The following is a 17905-nucleotide window of genomic DNA, read 5'->3' as shown; positions in this document are numbered from 1 at the left end:
TTTTCGCTTCCGACCTTCCTATCCTGCTTTCCGTCGCGCACAATAAATGATTTTGTAATTAGTCCTTTTATCCTGTCAAGATCAGACACTGGCTTCAGACGATTTTTGGAAAACGAGTTGTTCCCGTTTCGCTTAAGAATAACATTAATTTGGGATATGAGAATTATTTTATACAGTTTTGTATTGTTGGAAATAAAATAATATGTTTTATATTATTTTAAGTTACAATCTAAATATTATATATTTTGTTTTATATTGATTTTAAGTTACAATTTAAATATGACTCTACTTATAAAAACGAGACATTTTTTGATATACATTATATGTATAAACTATTTCGATAAGTAAGACACTTTTAAACTAGCAGCGCACAATTGTTATATCTTGTTTAAAGTAAGACTACAGTAATTATTATAATTAAAAAATATTTATAAAAATATTAATAATACTAATTACTTTATTTTATGTTTGTATACTGTATCGTTTATGGGATTTAGGGGCGTAAGATATCGAAATTTACGCGAGGCCGCTCTTCGCGAGTAAAGTTTATCGTGCGTTAAGTTACTCTGCGGGAGTCATCCGAGATTCGCGAAATTATCGTGTGATCTCCCGATATCGTCTTTATAACGATTTTGGTCGCGTAACATTTGAAAAATTGTCACTGTAATATTCGGGTATTCACAATAATCACACAAGTTTCAGGTACAAGTATACTTTATTTATTGTCCTTGCTGCTTTATGCGTACTGTCGTGCGTTACACACACTCACTCGCTCTACTGCGCATGCGCGTACACTACATCCCTTCTTTATTTTTATTTTTGATAGTACATATGTTTCTAATAGTAGACAATTAAATAATTGAATTGAAATGAGTTTAAGTAAGATAGAATCAACCAATATAAAATTAAATAAGATAAAATAAAATTACATTGCAATAAAGTTATAGTAAGATAGAATAGATTCGTACATTATAATTAGTACATCTGTATTTCATTTATTATCTCCCATTCTCCATTTACTTTTTTCAGGTGCATAATATTTCTTCTAAACTCTTTACCCGTAGAGTCGTTTTTTATTTTGATATCTCCTCCATTTACTTCTGTTACCGTGTGGGTGGTAGGATTAAAGTTCGAAGTTAATTTATTCTCTTTATTGATATTTCTTGCATATACCTTTTCTCCTACTTCCAAGTTGTTATCTGCAGCTTTTCTCTTCCGGTCTCCGTATTCTTTTCCTATTTCTTTCATCTCTCTATCCTTGTCTCTTACTTCTTGGTCTATTATTTTATTTTCAATGTCCATCTTAGCTGGTATTTTGTCTCGAAATTGTCTTTGATAAAATAATTCCGACGGCGATTTCCCTGTTGTAAGATGAGGTGTGCTATTGTACATCATTAAGTATGTAAATATTTGTTCCTTCCAGTCTTTTTTCTCTAGTTGACTAATCTTGAGTCTTTTTAGTATATCTCTATTTTGTCTCTCTACCTCTCCATTCATTTGAGGCCAATATGGTATGGTGTGATATAGCTTAATCCCGCATTCAGTGCAGTATTTTTTAAATGTTTCGCTTGTGAGTTGGTTTCCATTGTCACAAGTTAGAGTCGCGGGAAACCCCAACCGTGAGAAAATTTCTTTCAGGATTTTGATCGTGTCTATTGCCGTTATATTTCTTGTAACTTTTATCTCTTTATATCTACTGTAATAATCTACGATGACTAGTAAGTAATCATTACTGGGCAAGGGGCCCAAAAAATCTATTGCTACATCTATCCATGGCATGCTCGGAAGTTCCCTTCTTCTCATGGGGTTTGGTGGATTAGGGGCAGAGACTAGTGTACACCCTTTGCATGATTTAACCATGTTCTCCGCGTCCTTATCTATTTTCGGCCACCATACTTTCGTTCTAAGTCGATTCTTCATTGCAACTATTCCCGGGTGTCCTTCATGAGCGGCTTCTAATACTCTTTGTCGTAATGGTGGTGGGATGACTATTTTATTGCCTCGTAAAAGAATGTCTTCATTGAAGCATAACTCTGCTTGAAAAATTTTATAGTTTCTAACCGATTCGTCCCAGCTGTTGTTATATACGCCATTTTTTACTTTTAGGATTTCTCCGTCGATTGAAGAAGCGGCTTCGATTTCTTTCAGCGGTACTGCGATTGGTGTGCTATATTCGACAATCTGATTTATATAATTTTCGTTGTCAAATGGTTTTAGTGTGTTTGTCTTGCATAATCTTGATAATGGATCCGCGATGTTGGATTTGCCTGGTTGATAAATGACTTTATATTTAAACGCCTGTAGTCTCAAAACCCACCTTTCTATTCTGGCACATGGTTTGGATCTCTGTCCAAATATTATCTCCAGGGGTTTGTGGTCACTAATGAGTTCAAATTCTTTCCCGAAGAGATATATTTTAAAGTGTTCCACTGCCCACACGAGAGCTAGTGCTTCTTTCTCTGTTTGGCAATATCTTTTTTCGCAGTCTGTAAGGCTTTTGCTCCCGTATGCTATTATTCTGGGGCCATTGGAATCGATCTGAATGAGTACTGTTCCCAAACCGACTGGGGAAGCATCTGCTATTACTTGCGTTTTATCGTCCGGGTTGTAATAACCAAGCGTTTTTATTTTTGATAGGCTTTCTTTTAGGTCTTGGAACGCTATATTTTGATCTGATGTCCAGTATTTTTGAATATTTGTTGTTTTGTTTAATTTTAAGCGTAGTAATTTCCTGAACGGTTCTGTTAAGGTAGCCAGGTTCGGTATCCATTTACCTACGAAATTCACCAAACCTAGGAAACTCTGGAGCTCTTCGATGGTTGTAGGGCATCGACTGGTTTGTATTACTTTTATGTATTTTCCTAGGGGTTTTATACCTTCCTCCGATAATTCATGTCCTAGAAATTCCACCTTTTTGGTTTTATAAATGCCCTTCCTCTCGTTCAGCAGAACGTCATTTTCCTTCAGGACTTCCAATACTTTTTTCAGCCTTTTATCATGGGAAAGTTCATCTTGTCCGTACACAATTATATCGTCGATGAAGTTTGATGTGCCTTCGCATCCTAGAAGCATTCTTTCAAGAACCTTTTGAAATATCTCTGGGGCGCAGGATATCCCAAACATTAGTCTTTTATATCGGAAAAGCCCTTTGCTGGTGCTGAAAGTTGTTATGTACCGAGAATCAGGGTCTATCTCTACTTGATGAAATGCGTTTTTTATGTCTAATCGGGAGAAATATTTCGCTTGTCTAAAGTTTGGTAGCATCTCGTTCATCGTAGGCAATGGGTGGTTTTCTCTTATTATTGCTTTATTGGCACGTCGCATGTCGATGCAAATACGTACTTCGCCGTTTTCTTTTAATACAGGTACCATCGGCGATACCCATGGTGAAGGTCCGTGAACCTTTTCAATGATGTCGGAATCCTTCAGTTCTGCCAGTTTTTCGTTAACTTTATTTTCTAAAGGAATCGGTATCCTTCTATATGGTTGGATTACCGGTTTGACGGTTTTGTCTATTGGTATTGTAATTTTGACGTCTTTGAACTTCGGAAGTGGTTGGATGGCGTTTATTTGAAGACCGATTTGCAGTACCCCTAGCTCGATTGCGGTATTTTTCCCTAGTAGGTTTCGCGTCCCATTGCGAATAACGTAGAAAGTCGCTCTCCGTGGGGAATTATTGGTGTTAATGGTGATATCTGCTTGAAATGATCCAATAATGTCTAAAGGTTTTTTACTTCCATATGGCAGAAGTACTTTATCTGGCTTTTTTATTTGTTGATAAGCCTTTACCTCGTGTTCCTTTAGATATTGCCAGGTCTTATCGGTGATAACATTGCACTTGCTTCCTGAGTCGATTAGCATTTCAATCTTTATTCCTCCCACTAAACAATTTATAACCGAGTCCTCATCCAGATGGAAAATATAGTCTACTTCTTCAGTTTTAGTGTCTTCTTGCTTATGTTTGTTAGGTCTAGTTTCTGTCTTTTTTTCAAATATCTTTCTCTTTTGTTTTGTCCTGCAATATTCTCTGAAGTGGCCAAAGAGATTGCATTTGAGACATCTTTTATCTCTTGCTGGACATTTCTTGTCATACTGTGAATGCTTGTTGCTGCCGCATCTTGAGCAAGTCTCGTCGGCATTCCTATTATTTGCTTGTTTATTTGAACTTTTGTACTTTTTAAAGTCTAATTTGTTGATTTCATTATTATTTCGTTCTTGATGACTTAAGTCTTTTTTTATTAAAGACTTCTAGTTGTCTGCTGACTGCTTCCAACGCGTTTGCTTCACTAATAATCTGGTCGAGTGTCATGTTGTCTCCTGTTGATAGTATTTTTTTCCGTAACTCCGTTGAATTGCATTTCTCTACTATTTGGTCTATTAGGTGTTCTTCAATGTTTGTAAACTTACACTTGTTTGCTTGGTTTCTTAATTTGAGTAGGAATTTTTCAAATTTTTCACTCTCTTCTTGTTTTATCAGTCTAAATAGATGTCTTTCATAAACCTTGCTTTGTTTTGGTGAAAAATATTCATCTAATTTATTAAGTGCGACCTTGTAGACGTCTACTCCTTCTGCTTCATCCACGTGTGCTCCTGGTATATTATAATAGATATCCTGTAAAGTTAGTCCTCCGGTGTGTAGGAGCGTTGCTCTTTTATTTGCTGGTTTATCTATGTTCAAAGCTAATAGATATATTTCCAGTGCTCTCTTCCATTTTTCCCAGCGTGTGCCTACAGAAGCTGGGTCACCGTCACAATCAAAACAATTGAGACTTGTCAGCGTCGAGGCTAGTTGAGCCATTTAGATGATCTGAAATTAAATTTAAAATATATATTTTTTTTTCTCATGGCCCTTTATAGCATTTGCTAACAGATTTCTTTGCGTGGCCCTTGAAATATTGAACCATAAAGAACTTTTGTTCTTGTTGCGTGGCCCTTTAGCATTTGCTAACAGATTTATCTGCGTGGCCCTTGTAATGTCATGATTAAGTAAGCGACAATATTGAAACATGAAGAACCTTTGTTCTTATTGCGTGGCCCTTCAGTTCTTTTGACTGCATGGCCCTTGTCCAGGATTGACATACGTTATACCTGACGGAATTTTTTTTTTTTTTTTTTTTTTTTTAGTTATAATAATCTCGTCAAGCAACCGTAGTACCCGGAAAGTTTGCACTTTCATGCGTTATTGACATTCTTTATGTGCGTGGCCCTTTTATTACTTGCTGTAATCAATGTGCGTGGCCCTTTGCATACTTGTAATTAATTTATTTCGTAATGTATGATTCATTTAGAAGTAAGTAAAGTCTTCCGACATTGTCATTTGTATCTATCTTCTAAACTGACTTGTTTTCTATAGCAAATTTATAGACGTCAATTGACAATGCACGGAGGTTAGTTTACTTTACTTTTTTTTTTCTTTCCTTTTACCTGTTTATTTACTTCTTGGCACTCAAGTTCTTCTTCCTCGTCGCCACTTGTAATATTCGGGTATTCACAATAATCACACAAGTTTCAGGTACAAGTATACTTTATTTATTGTCCTTGCTGCTTTATGCGTACTGTCGTGCGTTACACACACTCACTCGCTCTACTGCGCATGCGCGTACACTACAGTCACATTAAGACTTACTGGCGAATCTGCGCCGAGTAACGTGTATTGTTTTCGATAGTGAATATGGTAATTATATATATAATGAATATTTGCGAAGTTTATGTATTGTATCGATTTTCGTAATCCACAGATCTATATGGGTCCGCGCACGCGCCGCATTCCGATCTGATCACGCGTTATCCGCGTGTTGCAAAGGAGCCCGGCCGTGTTTACCACGCGGCCGATTATAATACCGGGTTTTGAGGAGTCTCGTCATTGCCTAGGGGAAATGTCCATAGAGAGATGTTCGTAAAGTACCGGAGGACTATTCGTCCTTATATCCGCCGTTTCGTACGATGTATCCAATGTTATATTACTGTATCTTACTTTTATTGTCCACTGTATGTAATGTGTCTATGTAATTGTCTTAATATTGTTAAAATACATTGTTATATATTTTATTAGCCCAATCTCTGTGTTCTAATTAAAATCTCCTTTCCAGAATCTCTGAAAACAATATCTGTGAACCGCGCTCCTCTGCTGAGCAGGGCGTAGCTGGAGAATTTACGCTTTCTGAACGAATTTTGATACCGTGACACGCGGAATCGCGCCTGGCACCTGAATATTTAGAATTGTCGTGAATACCGATATTCAAATACCGTTAGTTACCTTTCGAATATTAACTTTTTCTGTCCTCTGGATACCGAATTATTCGTATATACATCTGATACCGCCAATCGGGTACTCGTCACCCGATTGTAATTCGGCGTTTTCTCCCTCGGGTTCGGCGTGCTCGAGGCCGGCGAATTAACCTCGCACAATAAATATAATTCAAAATAAATAGATAATATATTTAGGTGCATTTAACATTTAACAAGCATATTTATATATTTATATATTTTTTATATATTTATTCATTTGTATTATTATATTATATCTAACAGTAAACTTATTGTAATATTATATGGTTATTTTCTTGTAATTATACTAGTATAATATATAGTTTAACTACTTCAAGCAAGTTTGCAAAAATATGAAAAACTTGAGGCAAACGGTCATAAAATTTAGTAAATATAGAGGCATCGAATAGTAACGCATCTATATAAACAATAATTGAAGCAGTAAAAGAAATAGTACATACAATATAAAAAATTATTCATGTAAAATATATTCACCTATGCATAGCTGCAATTTTTTTATTTCTATCATTGATTAAAACGGATGCTTTCCTAATATATAATCTAAATCTATATCCTAATATATAAAAACAATGAAATCAATATACCGTTTATATAATAAATAAAAAAATATAAAATTAATGTTTTGAGATTAATAAGAGAGAACAATATTTTTTTCTTTTGCTTTCCATAATAATAATTATTAAATTTACCTTTTCTAAGTGATAACTGCTAAATAAATCTTTTGTATTATTCATTATATTAATTATGTCTGCTAAATCCGTCTTCCATCTTTCAACGTATTCTTCTATTAACTAAAATGTTTTATTTTTTTAACATTAGGTATTAATAAATAACGTTTTTGTAACATTATAACACTATTAAAATTATTTTAAACATTATATAATAATTATTAATATTGCATTATTATTACATTTTGTATACATTTATAAACATGTAAAATTTTTACCTTAGTTTGATTTACGGAATATACGTTATTAATAATAATAATTAATGCTGCAGGTATAATAACAAGTCTAAAACCGATAAAACAGATGTATATATAATACAAATAAAAACTTTTTTACAAAATATTTATAAAAATATAGCACATTACTTTGGTTTTATTTCTTTAAAATAACTTAATAAGTGCTCCAGTATAGTTTGATCCTTCGCATGCTTTGTAATAATATATAAGAAACTGTTAAAAGAATTTGGATATTTATCTTCTGTAGAAATACTTTGTTTTAATGTTAAATACGATTTGATGCGATTAGTATCTTCAGTGCAAGCCAAGTATTCTAAAAATTTAGTGTCATTTTTTTCCAAACCTATCACATACACAATTTCCCAAGTATTCTCTTTTTCGGTAGTTATCATCAAATCTTTACAATATGTCCATTCCATTTACCATGGCATAAGTCTGAAATAAAAAGAAAATTAAATTTTCCTATTAAAAATTAGCATATAGATCTCTTGATTAAACCATTTGAACATTATAGAGAATATCAATAAGAAAATTTAATTAAGAAAGCGTAAAAGTATATAATAATATTTACCTGTATGTTTTAGATTGTTCGCAATGTTGTTTTAATTTAATGTTGGCCTCTTTCTTACAAGCGATGTCACCGAGAAAACATGCTCATCTTGCAGCTTCTTGTCGTAAACATGTTTTAGGGTCGTTACTATCATCAATTTCTTCATATTTGATTCTTTTAAGTACCCCGATTAATCCCAACTTTATGCGATTCTAAAAATCGTTAAATATATATTTCTTAGTTTATATTATAAATGTATATAAAAATCATTATATTTTTTTATTACTTCTCAATACATTCTTAAAATTTTCTTTTTCTATGAAACAAACATACATACAAATTTATTTATAGACGTGAGCGTTTATTTATGTACGTATACATATGTTCAAATATACATACATGTATGCAAAAATATGGTTTAATTTGTGCGAAATGTTTATAATATTTAAAAGGTATTATTAAAGTTATATAACTATTTATCAATTATATTCTATTTTTAGATAAGGTAAAAAATATATATCTTTTTGAAATATATAATTAAATTTTTCTAACTATATATATATGTTTTACCTTTTTTAAATTATTGACATGTAAAATATATATATAAGGTCAACATAATTGCATTCATTAACAAAGATTTTAAGCAACTAGCTATATATCCAATAACAATGTTGACGAGTGAGTGATTATTCAAACTGAATTTGTTTGCGACGTAATAGTAAGCAAAACTTTCCTTAAAATAAATGTTATATATTAGAATAAAATATTTGTAACCATATAACATTAATATTGAATGATATTATTAAAAAACATAATTTAAAATATAATATTATGTATATAATAATGTACAATATGACACAAGCATTTTAAAACTATTATATAGTTATATAGTTGGTGCCTTGTGCACCGGTATTTAATTCTAACGAAAAATTATTTAGTTTCGTTAGAACAACGCATTGTCATCCGCGATTTGGCTCTTGTTGCCCGTCTTATACGTTAAATTTATATTTATATTACAGAGCCTTGTTAAAACTCTTATATTTGATACACGCTGGCTTAAAAAATGCGTTTGTTTACCAACATTAATATATATAACAGAGAAAAGTATAGAATCGAAAGGATCTGAATAGCTCAGTTGGAAGAGCAGTCGCCCGGCAAGCGAAAGGTCTCGGGTTCGATTCCCGATTCAGCGATTTTCGGATCTATATTTTTCTCTTGCATCCATTTATTTATTTTCCGTAGGGGGGTTAAAGGGGTATTGAAATTAAATCTCAAAATATGAGATTATTTCATATTTAAAATCTTGGCCGTGTCCAAGTAAAAATTTGGTGCATTGTGCACCGGTATTTAATTCTAACGAAAAATTATTTAGTTTCGTTAGAACAACGCATTGTCATCCGCGATTTGGCTCTTGTTGCCCGTCTTATACGTTAAATTTATATTTATATTATATAGTTATTTAATAAATATTTCAAATTTTTATAGGAAAATGAATAAAATGGACACAAATATAAAATAATGTCAATTATATGTGTGTAAAATAAAAACGAGAAATATGTCATAATAAGTCCATTAGTTAATATTTACCAATTTGTTGTATATTGAATATTATCTAATCATAATTTTTAAATAATACTAGTAATGGTAATTTTAAATCCCTTGACACGCATACTATATAATGGATAAAATTGTTAAAATCAAGAGACGTTTCCGTAGTAAAAGTTACAGAAAGGCAGTCAATTTTTAATGTGTCGATATATTGTATCGATACATTATTTCGCCCATAATATCATGATAATTTCGTCCTACTTTAATGAGAGGACCATGCTTTTCCAGAGCCCAATCTTCCATTGTTAGTTGTGGAGCTATATGTAGATTTTTTGTTAAAGCAGCATGTCTCGTAAGATTCAGAAAGTCTAGATCATGTGGTCGGCTAAATTTACAAAATATGTAAAATAAAAAAAATAAATATGTTAAAATTGTCTGTATAATGTTAGTATTATACAAAAATTTAATAAATACTAATTGGAAAAAGCAAAATATGAAATTGCACTTCTATTCATATATTAAATATTATATTTATATTATGATAATAAAAATTATAACGTAATTTTAAATAAAATTTAAAATTATATTAAATTTTTTAAATATTTTTAGCATTAATATAGATTATATTCGTGCGAAGTATTGAAAGAGTTATAAAATAGTTAAAAAATAAAACAAATAAGAAGTTAAACACAAAACGAAATTAAGAGAAATAATATAAAGGAGATCGATTTACGAGAGACCAAAATAAAAATAGAAAAGTAATGGAAAAGAGATATTAGTGTTTTAGATATTTAAAAACCTGTTAGATAAGATTAAAAAAACAAATGTAGCACAAAATGGAATAAAAGAAATTATAAGAATTAAAGACGATATAAAGAAATGGTATATATTTATTGAGATATAGGGAGCCACCTCCGATTTCTTTGACCTTGACATATGTTGTCAAGGTCACTATCCTGAGTAAGTATCAAAAGATTTTATGCGTCGCTTATTATTTATAAAAAGTTATTAAAAAACAAGTGTATTAAATAAAACTAATATTTGTGTATGATATATATATTTAAATGTATTATATGTTTGGACGCATAATGAAGTAAACGCGTGGGTCAAGAAGGAGCCTGGGGCTGCGCCGGGAAGAGGGAAGCCCATTCAAAAACTAACCCTTTACCAACACATCTCCGAAGAATGAATTTTAAACAATGTTTCTAATATTTATATAAATATTCTTTTGCCTTTATAGTCAGAATAACTGTTATATTTAAAAAAATTTTTTTGTTAATAAATTTTTTATAAACAATGAGCAACACTTAAAACCTTTTCATACTTACTCAGGACAGTAACATTGACAACATATGTCAAGATCACAGAAATCAGAGGTGGCTCGTCATATCTCAATAATTAGCAAATAAAATAACAATGTGTATGTATATAAAAAGGTGACAACGATAAAACAACAATTTCTTTTTACAGAAACGATTTTTATGGGAAAAATAATGAAATTAAAAATAAATCTAGTAGCAGTTTTAAGAAATAACGGAATTGTTATACTATAATAACAAAAAGCATTAGGAAATAATGTCAGAAGTCAAAAAACAAGGGATATTTTATAAAACTTCTATTAGTAAACATTATTTATATTACACAATTTTATTTTTTTAATATTATATTTTATATTAAATTACTCACGTGCTATTTACATATAAGCGAATGCTTTTCCAAAATATTTCTTCGGTCAAGACATGTTGCATCATACGCAGTATAAAAGGTGCTACAATTTACATCAAATTAGATATATTATAAATATATATAAAAAAAACTTCAAAGGACCATTCAATTATAATTTTCTCTAATTACATATGTGCCGCGATTGCCGGACACTGTGTGTGTGCGTGTGTGTTTGTGTGTGTGTATGTGTGTGTATGTGTGTGTGCGTGTGTGTGCGTGTGTGTGTGCGTGTGTGCGCGTATGTGTGTATTTTTATAAAAATGATATTTAATTAAAATCCAGATAAAGAATTAATTCCAACTTAACAGATATTTTATAAATAATATTAGTAGTTAAAAATTTACGCGGACTATTCTATTATATTACGTTATATCTCTGATAGATTGGCGATATTTCAATAAACTGTCATTTTGTGAAGTAGAAGGCCACATATGATCATCATCCAAATTAAGAGAATAATGTTGATTTTGAACAACAAATAAATTTATTATTTGATAATCTGGATAAGTCTACAGAAGAAAATAATTAATATATATCGACATAACCAATCTGAAGATATTTGCATTACAAACAAATACTAATATTATTAACGTTACTTCTTTGTTAAAACGAAACACTTTCTCATTTTGAAAAACTCACATTAAAACAAATAAAATAATAAAATTTAAAATTTTGTATTAATATAATTAGCAAATATTACATATTTTTATATTTTATATTTTTAATATTGTAAATCGTACTAAATAATATTTTTATTTTTTAATTTACAATATAAAACAACGATAAAAATTTCTGTTAATCTGTATATCGTTGACAAAGAACAATAGTTTGAAATAAATAAAAAAATGTCATTTTTTTTATAGCTTTATTAATAAGATGAATAAACTCAATTCTACTGAAATTGTTTGTTTTCGTAATTCCTTATACTTTTGAACGTTTACAGAAACAAAAGATATACATTGTACAAGTTTCAACGATGGATCGTTGTAGGATGTCGGGTTTTTGAGATCGAATGATTGTACGCGTTTTGAATCGGTTAAGAATCGCTTTATTTCACTTGGAACAAGTACGTCGCGTAACAAAGACTGATGTCGCTCGGCGTTGGCTCTCTCGAGGACTGATTCTAGGGCAGCGCGAATTTCGGAGCGCGCGTAGGGCGGCTGCCGATCGGAGTCGCGATTGAATTATAGAAATCAGGCAATGTACACACGCCAATTAACGGCGGGTGTACACGCAGGTTTCACGTGGTTCTTAAACGTAAACAGTGAGGAATTTCAAACATCCTTGAGGATTCGATCGTCCTCGAGGATTCGCTCCGAAGAATAAATCTTCAACATACATGTTTTTAAATTTTTTAATTTTGCATACAAATATAATTTTTTTAATTATAGTATTAAGCATTTGTACTCACCTATAAATAACAAACCCAAAAACTATTGTGCCTTTGTCATGGAAATTTGGAATTGCAACATGAGACACCATCGAAATATTATTCGAATGTTTCCATTCATTTTTTAAAAACAACGTGATATTTTCAATTGCATTTTTTGCAAATCCTATGTGAAATTTAGATTCAAATCTGGCCCACATTTGAATGTTTCGAGTTTTGTAATTAAGACGGGATAAGTAATTAGACACAATTATTGTTGCGTGAGAAATCAACATTACAGGTGTGGTATTGTAGTGTTTCCATTCCAAATTGTACTCATCTCTTTCCGTATTTCTCAATGGCATATTTGACATAGTTGTGCAATTCTGACATCCTAAAGAAATGTTAAAGGTTGTTTTTAATCATAAATTACGTGAATCCCAACATGGAAACACTTGTGGGGCGCCTATTATCTGGAAATGCGGAGCACCTACATTTCGAAGAATATAAATTAATGAAACTTTTTTGACAAGCATAAAAATATTGGAAATTAAAAAATGTATAAATGTTATATGCGTTAACACGTATTATATTTTATGACTTTATTACATATTATTATAATAATAAAAGTAAAGATCGTTCTCACCCTTAGATTTAAATTCCGCGATATATAATAATTTTTGCGACTTTTAATACATGAATAATATTTTAATTACAATGTGTTATGTGTAGTTGCATATTGTACTTTTATTAATAAACATTTATTATTTCTTTACGTAGTTGTTTCTTCCATGTCGAAAATTCTAAAGCCTTTATCAGCAATATTAAAAACATATTTTATATTTAAAGTATAATTTTCTAGTGATAACTCATCCATAAAAAAATATCAATTGTGTCTTCAGTAATATTATATGTCGGTTTATAAATTGTATCTTTATCATTCTTATGATATTTTTTCAAATTTGTAAATAAAACTATATTTTTAATACATAATTTTACTGAAAATATATGTGTTGCGTTTGGTTAAGAATGCTTATGCTGACATTTTGTATTCTCCATAGAAAATATTTCTTTCAATAAATGGTATAAGCTTGATATCATAATGCATTGGTTTTACATATTTTGATGGTTGATAACATAAAGATTCATTACGAATGAGAGCCGTCACAGCAATAAAAATTAATCCGCTACTTAATAGTAATTTTAGAAATATCATTATGTTGAAAAAAAGGAATATTTATTTTTAATCTGTAAAACACTTTAGACAAAAAATAAATAAAGAAATTAAATATAGCTTAAATGTTTTTTTTTGAATGATTTTTGTATATAAACAAGAAAAGTATTAAAATTATTAATTGAAAAACCATTTTAATTAGTAAAATATATGCGGTGAGAAAGCAATGTGCAAATTTCCATTTCAAACAATTTTCACAACATATATATAATTTTTTAAAATAAAATTATATATATGTTAAGAAAGTTGCTTTTTTGTCGATTATTACAGTTTCTTTGTTCATTTTCATAGTCGATAAATCGATTCTTTTTTTGGCTATTGTCGCGCCATATTCTTTCTCTCTCTCTCTCTCTCTCTCTCTCTCTCTCTCTCTCTCCCATACGGCACAGGACCTTGCAGCAATATTGCAATCTGAAATATTGCAATGCAATATTTCAGCAACATTGCTGAAATATGAATATAGAACATTGCTATAATAATGTGGTCATAATGTTGCAGCAATATTGAAAATATACTGTTATAATTTTATAAATAGTAAAAATAACATGTATTTTTTGTTCTTACATGATTAAGATACTTTAATGCAATTTAAGTAAATTTTTAGTTTTTATTAGGTTTATAAAAAATTATTATATATCATATGTTGTGCACGTGTACATATATGTGTATATTATATACGCAGATTATTATATATGAATATATAACGTGTTATATATTAACATATTTCGTATATAAAATTTTTATATAATTTAGTTTTTTTATTGCAATATATAATAAGAATAAATTTAAATGTTGCGTATATTTTATTTTATGTAACTCATATATATACATAAATATTAAATTCTGAAATATTCTCTTTTATACTGCATGTAATATATATTTACAAACACGCACATTCTAACAATCTATGAGATATATATATATATATATATATATATCTCAGATTTAATTAGAATGTAAAAATACTACTTATAGATCTGTTCGCGTTGACTGAACTCGCTGCATTAGTTCAGAAGTTGTCTTTTTTGCTCGACATTGTTGGAAGGAAAAAGATAACTTCTGAACTAGTGCAGCAAGTTCAGTCAACGCGATCTTACGTCAATACAAAGCATTATAATACATATATATATACATATATTATATTGCAATATTGTTGCACTATTGCATTGTAATATTGCTGCAGTATTGTATTGTAATATTGCTGCAGTATTGTATTGTAATATTGCTACAAGCGGACATTTTACCGTTGCTGCAATATTGCTGCAATGTTGCAGCAACATTTTGCAACATTGCTGCAATGTTGCAATTTTGCAAATAAATATTGCAGCAACATTGCAGCAATATTTCTGTGCCGTATGGGCTCTTTCTCTCTTTCTCTCCCGCGCTTTTTACGTTAACGCATGCACGCACTTTGTATCAAGTGAAATGCAATTCTGTTTTTTAGGCTTTCTAAGAGAGAAATTGTTTGTCGCTTCCATAGATTCCCAACAATATATACATATGTATTTTAGTGTCGCACATATTTTAATTGACGGCAATATAGAAATAGTTTTACAACATATTTTATATTTTCTTTATATAATTATTTTTTTGGTCAAAAAATGATACATATTTAAAAATTTATAGCATATTATTTAGAATATAAAGATTTATAGTATATAAAGTTAGTTGTCAAAAATAAATTACTTTAAAAAGAGAGCCGTTATTTCTACATACATATATACCTGTGTGTACATTCAAAATAAGAAGAAGACAGTAGGGATCAGAAAAACTGAAAAACAGCGCGCGTGCAAGAGAGAGAGAAAGACAGAGAGAGAGAGAGAGGGAAAAAAAGAGCGCACATGTTTATTATGTTTCTTTGAAAATCTGTTTGATTTCTTCTCTTAAACTGCGTATTATAAACACTAAATAAATATTCACCGAATATTAAGTCAACATAAATTCAATTTTTAATTGTATCTGTATTATAAATAACTTGATAATAAATTTTATACACATATATACAAAATATTCCAGAACTAGCAGTAAACCAGTTAAAAGCAGATATCTGAGATCATTTGCAGACGATTCTTCCTCAGCAAATATGTCGAACTAATAAATTTCGAGTTATTATACATATAAGCGATTGAATATAAATAGATTTTCGCTAATCAAGTCTTTTGGAAATAAAATATTAACCAAATCACTTTTATTAATGTTAATTTCAAATAGAGTTTACTCTTATTAGAATTTTAATTTAAGATTTAATTACAAAGATACATGATGGCAAATTTGGGAACATGCAAATAATGATAGTCTCCCTCGACATTTTCGCGGAGGAAAAATTGGCTCCAAATAATCTCAAAAATTTACTATTAACAGGTTTACTACTATTTCTAGGACATATCATGTATGTAATGGGGTCTTTTTCAGATATTTCAGATTAAACGCCTCAAAATAGGTACATGTTAACGACTGCTTCAAATCTAACATATTATGGATTTCTACATTTGATTTACAATTAGTACGTCCTATCATTTTATTCTATAATATTTAATTAATAAATAATTACTCAAATTTTTATTAACACGATTCAACTTCTTATCATAATTTTTTTTTTAGTTTGTGTATTAAAGCTGTAATCTTTATCAATGTGTTTATTTTTTTAAATCTTTGTAATTGAGATAATATTTTTTTTATGTATTCTCACTATCAATATACATGTAACATTATTGTTTTTGATTGTAAAAGTAAAAATTAAATTTCCATCATTACATTTAATTTACCTATCTGAAAACTTTCAGCTTTAGTGGCATCTTATTAAATCTATATGAACTATTTGTTATGCGCTTTCAATTTAATATTAACATGCGTTTTGTACGTTTTATATCAAATATTTTACGCAAAATATTTAGTATTCTATTTCTAACTTATATGATTAATAAAATACTACTTATTTTTAAGTGTTATATTTATATTTTTTTCACTTAAAAAATTAATTTGTTCAAACTTTTTATAATATATCGCTCTTATAAGGGGATATATATCAAATACAAATTGAAAGCAATTGTTCAATTTTTTCATTTTTCTTAATTACATATATTATTTTTAACAACAAAAATTAATATTTCTTTCTTGTTACAGTTCATCTACTTAATGTTAGCAGAATTAAAAAATTATTTTAAATATTAACTTACGCACAGATATTTCTTTATAAAAAAAATAAGCATGACAAATTTTAGAAAACAGAATTTTAATAATCTTGTAATAAAAAGATAATTAAAAGTGTCTGTTATAATATTTATTATGTGTTATGCAAATTGTAGTAATTTTTAGTTTCAGAAATAATTTATTCAATAATAAACTTTTGTGGGTCCAAGATTATTTGAACCTTACAATTCGTAAAATATTATAATATCGACATTATTTGAAATTATCTCTGATATTAAAATTTAAAGATAATTTTGATTAAAACTATACTCTTTATGCTTATATGTTGGAAATTCTTTAAAATTTCGTTATATTGTATGATTAAGATTTTTTTGTCATTGTAGACAAATATGTTTTTTTACTTATTTTGACTTACCCAATATTCTGATGATTAAAATTGAATTTTCACTTTTACAATTAAACACAATGATGTTATATATATATATATATATATATATATATATATATATTGATGGTGAAAATATATAAAACAGTATGTTAATTACAAAAGTATATTGATATAAATTAATTTTTTTAATTAACTTCAACAAATTAGCAGTATGCAATGTTGGAAGAATGTAAAATGTTCATACACACTTTATTACAATTATTATATCCACCACGATATGGTTCGAAAGACCACGAAAGACTGAATCTCTATACGTGTCATCGCGAAATATGCTGTGTTAAGTCAACAAAACTTCTGAGGTCGTTATACGTATATTTGTGTGTGTATGTGTGTGTGTGTGTGTGTGTGTGTGTGTGTGTCGGCATTTGCGAGTAACAGCTCAGCCAGAAATTCCAGCCCAGCCAGAACATTCATTGTATTATAAACTTAATAAATTATAGTTTATATAACATCTCATTTTATGCTCGATAAGTTGGCCATTTTAAATTATTTGACAGTTTTTTTTTATTTCGAATCAACATCGAAATTATATCCAATCAAAATCAATTCGTCGTTGAATCGATGTCAATTCATCGTTGGGGTGGAGTTCCGAATAGGTGAACTCTCCGATTATTTTAAAACTACACTAT

General features: G+C 29.6%; 1 long non-coding RNA gene across 2 annotated transcripts; it reads right to left on the bottom strand.

The window, feature by feature from the left end:
• Positions 1–7311: 7311 nt before the first annotated feature.
• On the bottom strand, positions 7312–17290 carry LOC114928279 (uncharacterized). Of its 2 annotated transcripts, none has more exons than XR_014925782.1 (3): positions 17244–17290; positions 7824–8014; positions 7312–7687 (listed from the first exon to the last, which is right to left on the bottom strand). It is a non-coding gene; the product is annotated as an uncharacterized LOC114928279 (long non-coding RNA). The 2 variants fall into 2 exon arrangements; XR_003819045.2 differs by lacking the exon at positions 17244–17290 and adding an exon at positions 11037–11309.
• Between the last annotated feature and the right edge of the window lie 615 nt (positions 17291–17905).

This window comes from Nylanderia fulva, unplaced genomic scaffold (genome assembly GCF_048542155.1).
Source record: "Nylanderia fulva isolate GAGA-0341 unplaced genomic scaffold, ASM4854215v1 Scaffold545, whole genome shotgun sequence".
In the NCBI taxonomy this organism is placed as follows: Eukaryota; Metazoa; Arthropoda; class Insecta; order Hymenoptera; family Formicidae; genus Nylanderia; species Nylanderia fulva.
This window is presented reverse-complemented; position numbering and strand designations above follow the sequence as displayed.